At 45.0% G+C, this 10,100-nt stretch overlaps 1 long non-coding RNA gene across 1 annotated transcript in view; it reads left to right on the forward strand.

Moving 5' to 3' along the window:
• Positions 1-2,074, forward strand: part of Gm51805 — a 44,974-nt gene extending 42,900 nt beyond the window's left edge. The window contains exon 3 of the long non-coding RNA XR_003949007.1: positions 1,178-2,074. This is a non-coding gene — a long non-coding RNA (predicted gene, 51805). The remainder of the gene's footprint in view (positions 1-1,177) is intronic.
• The last annotated feature ends 8,026 nt before the right edge of the window (positions 2,075-10,100 follow it).

Genomic DNA, 10,100 nt, shown 5'->3' on the forward strand with positions numbered 1-10,100 from the left:
TGCTCGACTTCAGAGGAATAATAAAACATGCTCCTTTTATGCATCCCTTATTTTTACCCCAGCTTTACAAACCAGGTGACTACTTTGTCAGTATTCAAATTTGTCAGTACCCACGTTCTCCAATATGGATGCCAAAAATACATCTTTGTTACTGTTGGCACATATTTTCATTTGGTACGGGTATAGACCAGGAGCAAACTCAAAAAGGTGAATTTACGATTGTCTTAGTTAGGGTTTTACTGCTGTGAATAGACACCATGACCAAGGCAAGTCTTATAAAAAAACAACATTTAATTGGGGCTGGCTTACAGGTTCAGAGGTTCAGTCCATTATCATCAAGGTGGGAGCATGGCAGTATCCAGGCAGGCATGGCGCAGGAGGAGCTGAGAGTTCTATGTCTTCATCCAAAGGCTGCTAGTGGAAGACTGACTTCCAGGCAACTAGGGTGAGGATCTTATACCCACACCCACAGTGACACACCCATTCCAACCAGGCCACACCTATTCCAACAAGGCCACACCTTCAGGTGGTGCCACTCCCTGGTCCAAGGATATACAAACCATCACAATGATATTCTCTCCATCTTTGCCATCATGGGGATTCCTAAACAAATAAAAACTGATAATGGCCCCATCTTTACAAGCTCCCAGTTCAAAACCTTCTGCTCACAATGAAAAATTGCCCACCACAGGGGGGATTCCAAAGCACAAGGGACAATAGAAAGAACAGTAAAAAAAACCAACTTAAAAAACAAAAAGCTAGGGCTGGTGAGATGGCTCAGTGGGTAAGAGCACCCGACTGCTCTTCCGAAGGTCCAGAGTTCAAATCCCAGCAACCACATGGTGGCTCACAACCATCTGAGATCTGATTCCCTCTTCTGGAGTGTCTGAAGACAGCTACAATGTACTTACATATAATAAGTAAATAAATCTTTAAAAAAAAAAAAAACAACAAAAAGCTAAGCTTAGTCCCTTAACATACAATTAGTGATGGTTTTGACTACTCTATATTTAATATCTACAAGAGCTCCAAACATACTTCATCTCTCTCCATTGGTACTCACCAAGGGCATCTCCTCTATTCCTGGTACGATGGACGGTATATCTTGGATGGGATTTAGAAGGGACCAGACCCTCTCTTTACAACCAGAAGGGGTTTTGCTTGTGTCTTTCCACAGGATCAGACCAGGCTTCTTTGGGTCTTGTCTAGAGATGTCCAACAAAACCTCACCAACCAAGAAGATCAACGGGCAGAAATGACCCCACCATCACCGTACTATCCACAGAGCAAGATCTCCAAGAAGGATACTTATGACGCAGGGACAGCCACCCAGACCACATGCCTTCCTCAGGATTCCCTTTCTTCTATTCTAAGGGCTGTCTTTGTTATTCTTCATTTTAACTTGGCGTCTGTCCAGCCTCTTCCTAGCCCTTCCAAAACCCTTCATTGGACAGTCTTTGCTAGGGAGCCCTATAACAGACACAACACAATTCTGGGAACCCAGGACTATCCACTTGAAGGATGTCAGACCACTTGAATTCTATTTCCACCATCCCTGGCCCTTTCCTCTACTTTCCTTACCATCCAGAGATCTCCAGGAGGCCTCCATAGAGGGAGGCTGTAGATATTGGAGGTGCCAGATCGGATCTACCAGTCTCAGCGGGCCCCATGCTCACCAACCTTAACACTCATTTTCAGCTATCCATTGGTGATCCCTGAGACTAATGATGGCAAGTAATGGCAAATGGGGGTTGTGGGTAAGCTCTACCCCAATGACTATGCCAAATACCTCATAGCCAACCTACGAGTCTCACTAGCTCATACCTGCCTCCAAGTCGGTCTTTACCATGTTAACATTCTTTAACAGGACTATCAAACTCAAAAGGAAGCTCAAGCCACCATCTCCTGGCTGCAGTACATAAAATACACAGCCCATCTCCTTCTCCTAAGTGCCCATGCTAACATCTCAATGCTTTTTTTGTGCTTTCAAATCTGGGCTGCTATTGGCCCACTTCCATTCTCATCTCTCTCCATGAACCCAGCCGGCCCTTACCCACACAAAAGTTACAAAACCATCCCCTTTTTTTGGGGGGGGGTGTTTGAGACAGGATTTCTCTGTGTAGTCTTGGCTGTCCTGGAACTCACTTTGTAGACTAGGCTGGCCTCGAACTCAGAAATCTGCCTGCCTCTGCTTCCCAAGTGCTGGGATTAAAGGCGTGCACCACCACTGCCTGGCTCCTCTTTTTAATCTATGCTTCTGCTTTTGCCTCTTAGGACCCTCTTCAAGGTCCCAACCAACACGTTCCTGTAACGTCATTGTCACCAAGCCTCCCCCAACTTCCCTCGACCCTGCTCTTTTCTGGTGTAATTGCATTGCCAGTTCCTGGGTTCAACACCCCCCCCCCCCATTTCAAGGTTTCTGTAATGATTGGTCCCCAAGTCTATGTCTATGATCCTGAAGAACTGGCTTTACAGCTGGGAGGGGACTGAAAGAAAAGGGCAGTCTTCAGCCCTCTGCTCATCCAATTGGGTCTCACTGTCTTGCTGGGCACCATGGGAGTCACTGGAGCAGGCCCTCATCCAAACACATCATCTGGGATAAGCTTGACCAGGCCATGGCTTCTACTATGGACAGTCTCAGGTCCCTCCGATGACAGATCACCTCCCTAATGTGTGTGTGGGGGGAGGGGAGGGTTGTTCTACAAAACCACAGGGTTCTGGACTTACTGACAACTAAACAGGGAAGCACTAAGTTGTTCTGGGGAGGTATGTGGTTTGTCTGTCAATGACTCTGGGCTGGCGGAACAAGACCTAAAAATGCTCAGACATCTCCAAGCTTGCTCTGCCCCAGGGACCCTCACAACTTAGTACTCCAACCCTCTGATGGTTTGTCTTCTTCTCCTCCTTGGCCCTGTACTAGCCATTGGGGCCCCTCTCCTCCTGCAACCCTGCCTTATCTGATTCCTAAAACGACAAAAAAGTAGTGTAACTTTAATTTTTTTTCAAATCTTTTTTTTTTTTTTTTTTTTTTTTTTTTTGGTTTTTCGAGACAGGGTTTCTCTGTATAACCCTGGCTGTCCTGGAACACTTTGTAGACCAGGCTGGCCTCGAACTCAGAAATCCACCTGCCTCCAGCGTGCTGGGATTAAAGGGGTGCGCTACCACGCCCGGCTTCCCTCTATCCTTTCTTTTCCACTACATCTGGTGGGTGGTGGGTTACAAGGAAGGTTAAAGCATTTTAAAAACCATCACCAAAAATAAGATTTGAAAAAAAGCCGGGCGTGGTGGCACACACAGTGGCTGAAGAGGGTGCTAGATCCCCTGGAGTGGGAGCCAGAGGCACTTTGTGAGCCACCCTACATGGGTCCTCAGATAGCGAGTACTCTTAACCAGTGGAGTTGTTTCTCTGGCCCAACAAAACTTGAATTTGAATATGAATTAAGTAGTAAATAATAGTGGACTATCAACTAAATATTCTTTCAGATAAATATGCTCTAGTTATGTTAACAAACTACAAAACAAAACAAAGCACCAGGTCTTTGTTGTGAAGAAAAACATGCACAATGTATACATAAAGAACCATGTGGGGGCCGGGCATGGTAGCGCACGCCTTTAATCCCAGCACTTGGGAGGCAGAGGCAGGCGGATTTCTGAGTTCGAGGCCAACCTGGTTTACAAAGTGAGTTCCAGGACAGCCAGGGCTATACAGAGAAACCCTGTCTCATAAAACAAAAAAACAAAAAAAAAAAAAAAAAGAAAGAAAGAAAGAAAGGATAGAGGGGAAGTGGACCTGTTTAGAAAGGTTCTTTGGAACAACTCCCATTTGTGTTGTCTAGAAATCAGCAGTTTGGTTTACAGTTAGCAGGCAGCGGCAGGTCTATCCACTTTCACACACCTCTAGGATACACTAGCAGTCCCTTTTGGTAGAGTTGGGATAGCAAACACGAATCAGCAATGGTGGCAGTACCTAACAGAGACAGCCAGGCCCCAGCCCCGACTGGAGGGACCAACAGGAACAACAGAGTTCTCAGCTGTGCCTCTTTCAGAGACAAGGAGCAAAGACAGGAGACCCACAAATGTACAGCTAGCTATACCAGGAAGCCAAGCTCTGTCTCCATCACTCCACGGAGTCCTCCAAACATCACGAGTCCTCTACATGCCTTGCCTCAACACGTGCATCCAATCAGCTCGAGTCCTCAGAAGCGGCAACAAACTGCCGCACATCACCAGTTTTTTGGTGTGTTTCTCTCTGTGGCTTCCTGACAATGCACAACTATGCAATGTAAGGCAGACCAATACACGCGTGTCCTTAGCAAAGAATCCTTCATCACGTGTCCTTTCACGTGCTTGCTTTAGCAGAACATCCTCTCTCCTCTGTCTGCTTCTGTGAAACGTCCCTTCACAAGTCGTCCTGAGCCTTTCACACCTGCGTCCACTTTAACTGAACGACCCTTCATGTGTTTGTCCAAGCAAAACACCATCCAACCCACTTTCCAAAGAACCCTTACGTTTCCACTTCCAAGTAGTATTGCAAAAATCACTGCCAATCAGGCTTTGGTTCAATACCAAATCATTCCCAACATAGTTATCGACTATGATGATACTTCTCTTTTATAAAACAAAAGGGAGGAACTGTAGGGCCATGATGGCTCAGGATTACGGAGGAAGGCTTAAGGAAGCTTCAATGCCCCATACCTCAACTATGAGGCAGGGGTTGGTTCCCTCTCCCCTCCCAACCTGGAGCCATAAAGCTGGCTCCTCCACCTACTATAGATCCTAATAAGAATTTAATACCCTGACAGGAGTTATCAGACTTTACTCCTTGTTTGACCTTACAAGGCGATCGCCCCACCCCCACCCACCCTACAGCCCCTAAATATGCAGAAAAAACATCTTGCAAAGCCCCCAAGAGTGCACAGCCACATAAACCTGAACATAGGTGCTCTGCAAGAGCACCGAGCGCTCTGAGATCCGGAGCCGTCTCTCCAGTCCCTTAGGTTCGTTTCTAAGCATCACAGAGCAAGACAACAAATGAACATAAAATCCCAGTGAAAACATTGCCCCACTCAGGGGTCCTGTTACTCTGTAGACCAGAAGCTAAAGCAACATGAGCAGGAAAGGGTTTATTTCTTCTTTGTGTGTTTGTTTGCTGTTGTTTTGTTTTGTTGGCTTATCTTGTCTTATAGCTTGTAGATCACAGAAGTCAGGGGAGCAACCCCTGGAGGCAGGAGCTGATGCAGAGACCATGGAGGGGTGCTGCTTACTGCCTTGCTCTTCATGACTTTCTTAGCCTGCTTTCTCTTCTCTTCTCTTTTCTTTCTTCTTCTTCTTCTTTATTTATTTGTTTATTATATGTAAGTACACTATAGCTGTCTTCAGACACTCCAGAAGAGGGTGTCAGGTCTCAGTACTGGATGGTTGTGAGCCACCATGTGGTTGCTGGGATTTGAACTCTGGACCTTTGGAAGAACAGTAAGTGCTACTAACTGCTAAGCCATCTGTCCAGCCCTCTTTCTTCCTTTCTTTCTTTCTTTCTTTCTTTCTTTCTTTCTTTCTTTCTTTCTTTCTTTCTTTTTTAAGTCACTTTACATCTCAATCAATGCCTGCACTCCAGGTTTTCCCCTTCCACAGTCCATCCTCTTGCCCTGCCTGTCTGAGAGGGTGAGGGACCCCCCTGGGTATTCCCCCACCCTGGCATATCAAGTGTCTGTGGGGCTAGGCACATCCTCTATCACTGAGGCCAGTCAAAGCTATATATGTGCTATATATAGGTCCAGCTCTTTGGTTGGTGGCTTAGTCTCTGAGAACCCCAAGTGTCCAGGTTAGTTTACTCTGTTGGACTTCTTGTGGAGTGCCTATCCTTTCCCCAACTCTTCTATAAGCATCCCAGACCTCTGTCCAGTGTTCAGCTGTGGGTCTCTGCATCCATCTGACTCAACTGCTGGGTGGAGCCTCTCAAAGGACAGCCACACTGGACTCCTCCTTGCAAGTATAACAGAGTACTATTAATAGTGTCAGGGACTGGTGCTTGCCTGTGCAATAGGTCTCTAGTTGGGTCAGAGGTTTTGTGGGTGTGTTGGTGTCTCTATTGCTCCACTGGGGTTGTGGCTTGGCTTCAGGAGGCAGCCTCTTCAGGTTCCATATTCTCACTGCTGTGAGTCTCAGCTAAGGTCGACCACCATTGATTCTTGGGAACCTTCTCCATCCCAGGTATGTGGCACATCCTGGAGATGCCCCCAAATCTCCCACCCTGCCAGTTGCAAATTTCCATTCATCCTTACAGCCATCTGACCATCTCTTCTCACTCCTGATCCTGAAATGTCCCCCACTCCCTTCCAGTCCCCACTCCCATCCAGCTCCCTCCCTCCATCTGCCTCCTATGACTATTTTATTCCCCCTTCTAAGTGAGATCCAAGCATCCTTGCCTGGGTACTACTTCTTGTTTGGCTTTTTCAGGTTTGTGGAGTATAGCGTGGTACCCTGTACTTTTTGGGTAACATGTGCTTATCAGTGAGTACCAAGCATGTTCTTTGGGTCTGGTTTACTTCACTCAGGATGATATTCTCCATTCCATCCACTTGCCTGAAAAATTTATGATGTCTTTGTTTTTAATAGCTGAATAGTATTTCATTGTATAAATGTACCACATTTTCTTAATCCATTCTTTAGTTGAGGGACATCTAGGTTGTTTCCAGTTTCTGGCTATTACGAATAAAGCTGCTATGAGCATAGTGGAGCATGTGTCCGTGTGGTATGGTGAAGCATCTTTGGGGTATATGCCCAGGAGTGGTATAGCCGGGTCTTGAGGTAGAACTATTCCCAGTTTTCTGAGAAACCATCAAATTGATTTCCAGAGTAGTTGGACAAGTTTGCACTTCCACCAGAAATGGAGGTATGTTCCCCTTGCTCCACACCCTTACCAGCACTGGCTGGAGAAGATGACTCAACCATTAAAGGCTAGACTCACAACCAAAAATATAGCCTAATTTCTTTTTCTTTTTTCTTTTCTTTTTTTTTTTTTTTTAGACAGGGTTTCTCTGTATAGCCCTGGCTGTCCTGGAACTCATGCGGTAGACCAGGCTGGCCTCAAACTCAGAAATCTGCCTGCCTCTCCCTCCCAAGTGCTGGAATCAAAGGCGTGTGCCACCACACCCGGCTTTTCTTTTCTTTCTTTCTTTCTTTTTTTTTTTTTTTTCTTGAGACAGGGTTTCTCTGTATAGCCCTGGCTGTCCTGGAACTCACGCAGTAGACCAGGCTGGCCTCAAACTCAGAAATCTGCCTGCCTCTCCCTCCCAAGTGCTGGGATTAAAGGCATGCACCAGCACTGCCCACCTATAGCCTACTTTCTTATATAGGTCAGTACCACTTATTTGGGGTGGCACCACCTATAGTGGGCTGGGTCCCCCCTGTCAATCACTCATCACAGATATGCTCATAGGCTTGGAGGCCACTTTGGCTTAGACATCAATTCAACTGAGGTTCTCTCTTCTTAGATGACTCTAACTTGTATCAAGTTGACAGAAAACTAGCTAGCATAAAACCAAAAGCCTGGGCATGGTGCCCCATAACTCAAATCCTAGCATTTGGGAGGCCTAGGCAGATCTATCAAGTGAGGCTTGTTTTAAAACAAAAACAAACAAACAGGAAGACAAAAACCTAAAGAAGGCCTTCTAGTCATTGTCATGTTTGTGGTCTATATTTATTGAAATATTGTTCAATATGGCCAGATGGTGGTGGCACACGCCTCTAATCCCAGCACTTGGGAGGCAGAGGCAGGCGGATTTCTGAGTTCGAGGCCAGCCTGGTCTACAGAGTGAGTTCCAGGGCAGCCAGGGCTACACAGAGAAACCCTGTCTCGAAAAAACCAAAAAAAAAGAAAAAAAAGAAACAGATAAAAATGTTTCAGCCAGCCATGTGGTTTTTATTGTAGCTGGAGCTATAGCTCAGTTGATAAAGTGCTTGCCTGGCCTGTGTGAAGGCATGGACTCCATTTCCAGCATTGTATAAAATGGGATACGAGGACACATTCCAGCACCTGGGAGACACAGTTGGCCTCTTTGAGTATGAGGTTCCACTGGTCCTCATAGATTGCTCCAGGCCTGCCAGGACTACATAGCAAGACCCTGTCTCAAAAATAAAATACAGGGGCTGGTGAGATGGCTCAGTGGGTAAGAGCACCCGACTGTTCTTCCGAAGGTCCAGAGTTCAAATCCCAGCAACCACATGGTGGCTCACAACCATCTGTAACAAGATCTGACGCCCTCTTCTGGAGTGTCTGAAGACAGCTACAGTGTACTTACATATAATAAATAGATAAATCTTTAAAAAATAAAATAAAATAAAATACAGGCTGGAGAGATGGCTCAGTGGTACTTACATATAATAAATAAGTATTATATGTAAGTACACTGAGTACTTATATATAATAAATAAATAAATCTTTAAAAAATATACAGGGGGCTGGAGAGATGGCTCAGTGGTTAAGAGCACTGACCACTCTTCTAGATGTTGTGAGTTCAAATCCTAGCAACCACATGGTGGCTCACAGCCATCTGTAATGGGATCTGATGCCCTCTTCTGGTGTCTGTGTACTGCATATGTGTTTGATTCCCAAGGAAGTCAGAAGAATAAATCACATTTACTGGAACTATAGTTACAGATGCTTATGAACCATCATGTGGGTGCTGAGCACTAAGCTCCAATTCTCTGCAAGAACAGTAATTGCTCTTAACTGCTGAGCCATGCCTTCGGCACCCCCACCCTTTTTAAAGATTTATTTATTTTATATATGTGAGTATACTGTCAATGTCTTCACTCAGGACCTTTGGAAGAATAGTCAGTGCTCTTAACTGCTAAGCCGTCTCTCCAGCCCACCTTAAGCATCTTTAAATGTTTTTTTTTTTTTTTTTTTTTTTTTTTGCTGGTCAGTAGTAGTGTATGTTATCTTTAATCCCAGGACTTGGGAGGCAGAGGCAGGCGGATTTCTGAGTTTGAGGCCAGCCTGGTCTACAAAGTGAGTTCCAGGACAGCCAGGGCTACACAGAGAAACCCTGTCTTGAAATCTTGAAAACCAAAAAAAAAAGAAAAAAGAAAAGAAAAGAGAAGAAAAGAACGAGTGTGTTCTCTCGGAGAGATGGCTCAGTGGTTAAGAGCACTGACTGCTCTTCCAGAGGTCCTGAGTTCAATTCCCAGTAACTACATGGTGGCTCACAACAAATCTATGATGTAATCTGGTGCCCTCTTTTGGCATGCAGGTATAGATGCAGATAGAGCATTCATACACAATAAATACATCTTTAAAAAAATTAAAAGTTTACATTATTGTGGGGCACCCTGCAGCAAGTTTATGGCTAACCTGGGCTCCATGAGAATCTGTATCAGAAGAAAAGGAAATTGGTCAGCAAACTGCTGTACAATACTGGAGAGTCACAGGTAAGGGAACCAGAAACTTAAGCAAAACAGACTGGACTATCTTTTCTTTTTTCTTTTATCTATCTATCTATCTATCTATCTATCTATCTATCTATCTATTTTTTTTAAAGATTTATTTATTTATTATATGTAAGTACACTGTAGCTGTCTTCAGACACACCAGAAGAGGGAGTCAGATCTCATTAGGGATGGTTGTGAGCCACCATGTGGTTGCTGGGATTTGAACTCAGGACCTTCAGAAGAACAGTCGGGTGCTCTTACCTGCTGAGCCATCTCACCAGCCCCTATCTATCTATTTTTGGACTATCTTTTCTTTACTGAAATAGTTATGGTTCAAGCAGGTGGGAGGCAGAGGCAGGCATGGTCTACAGAGTGAGTTCTAAAACAGCTAGGGCTACACAGAAAAACAGAATTTTTTTTTTTTTTTTTTTTTTTTTTTTTGCTTAGGATGGGTCTCCTTCTCATGTAGCCCAGGAGTGCACAGCACCACATCCAGTTACTTTGGTGCTGAAGGTCCTATTAGAACGTGTTGCAGTCTATGTAACGTAGTTACATCCTCAAGCCCTTAATCTTATTCTTCTAACAGGTTTCACTCTGTAGCTCAGGGTGGCTTTGACAGAACCATGTAGGGCAGGTTGGCTTCACACTCTTGGCATTTTTCTTGCCCC

The sequence above is a fragment of the Mus musculus genome, chromosome 10 (genome assembly GCF_000001635.26).
Source record: "Mus musculus strain C57BL/6J chromosome 10, GRCm38.p6 C57BL/6J".
NCBI classification, from domain to species: domain Eukaryota; kingdom Metazoa; phylum Chordata; class Mammalia; order Rodentia; family Muridae; genus Mus; species Mus musculus.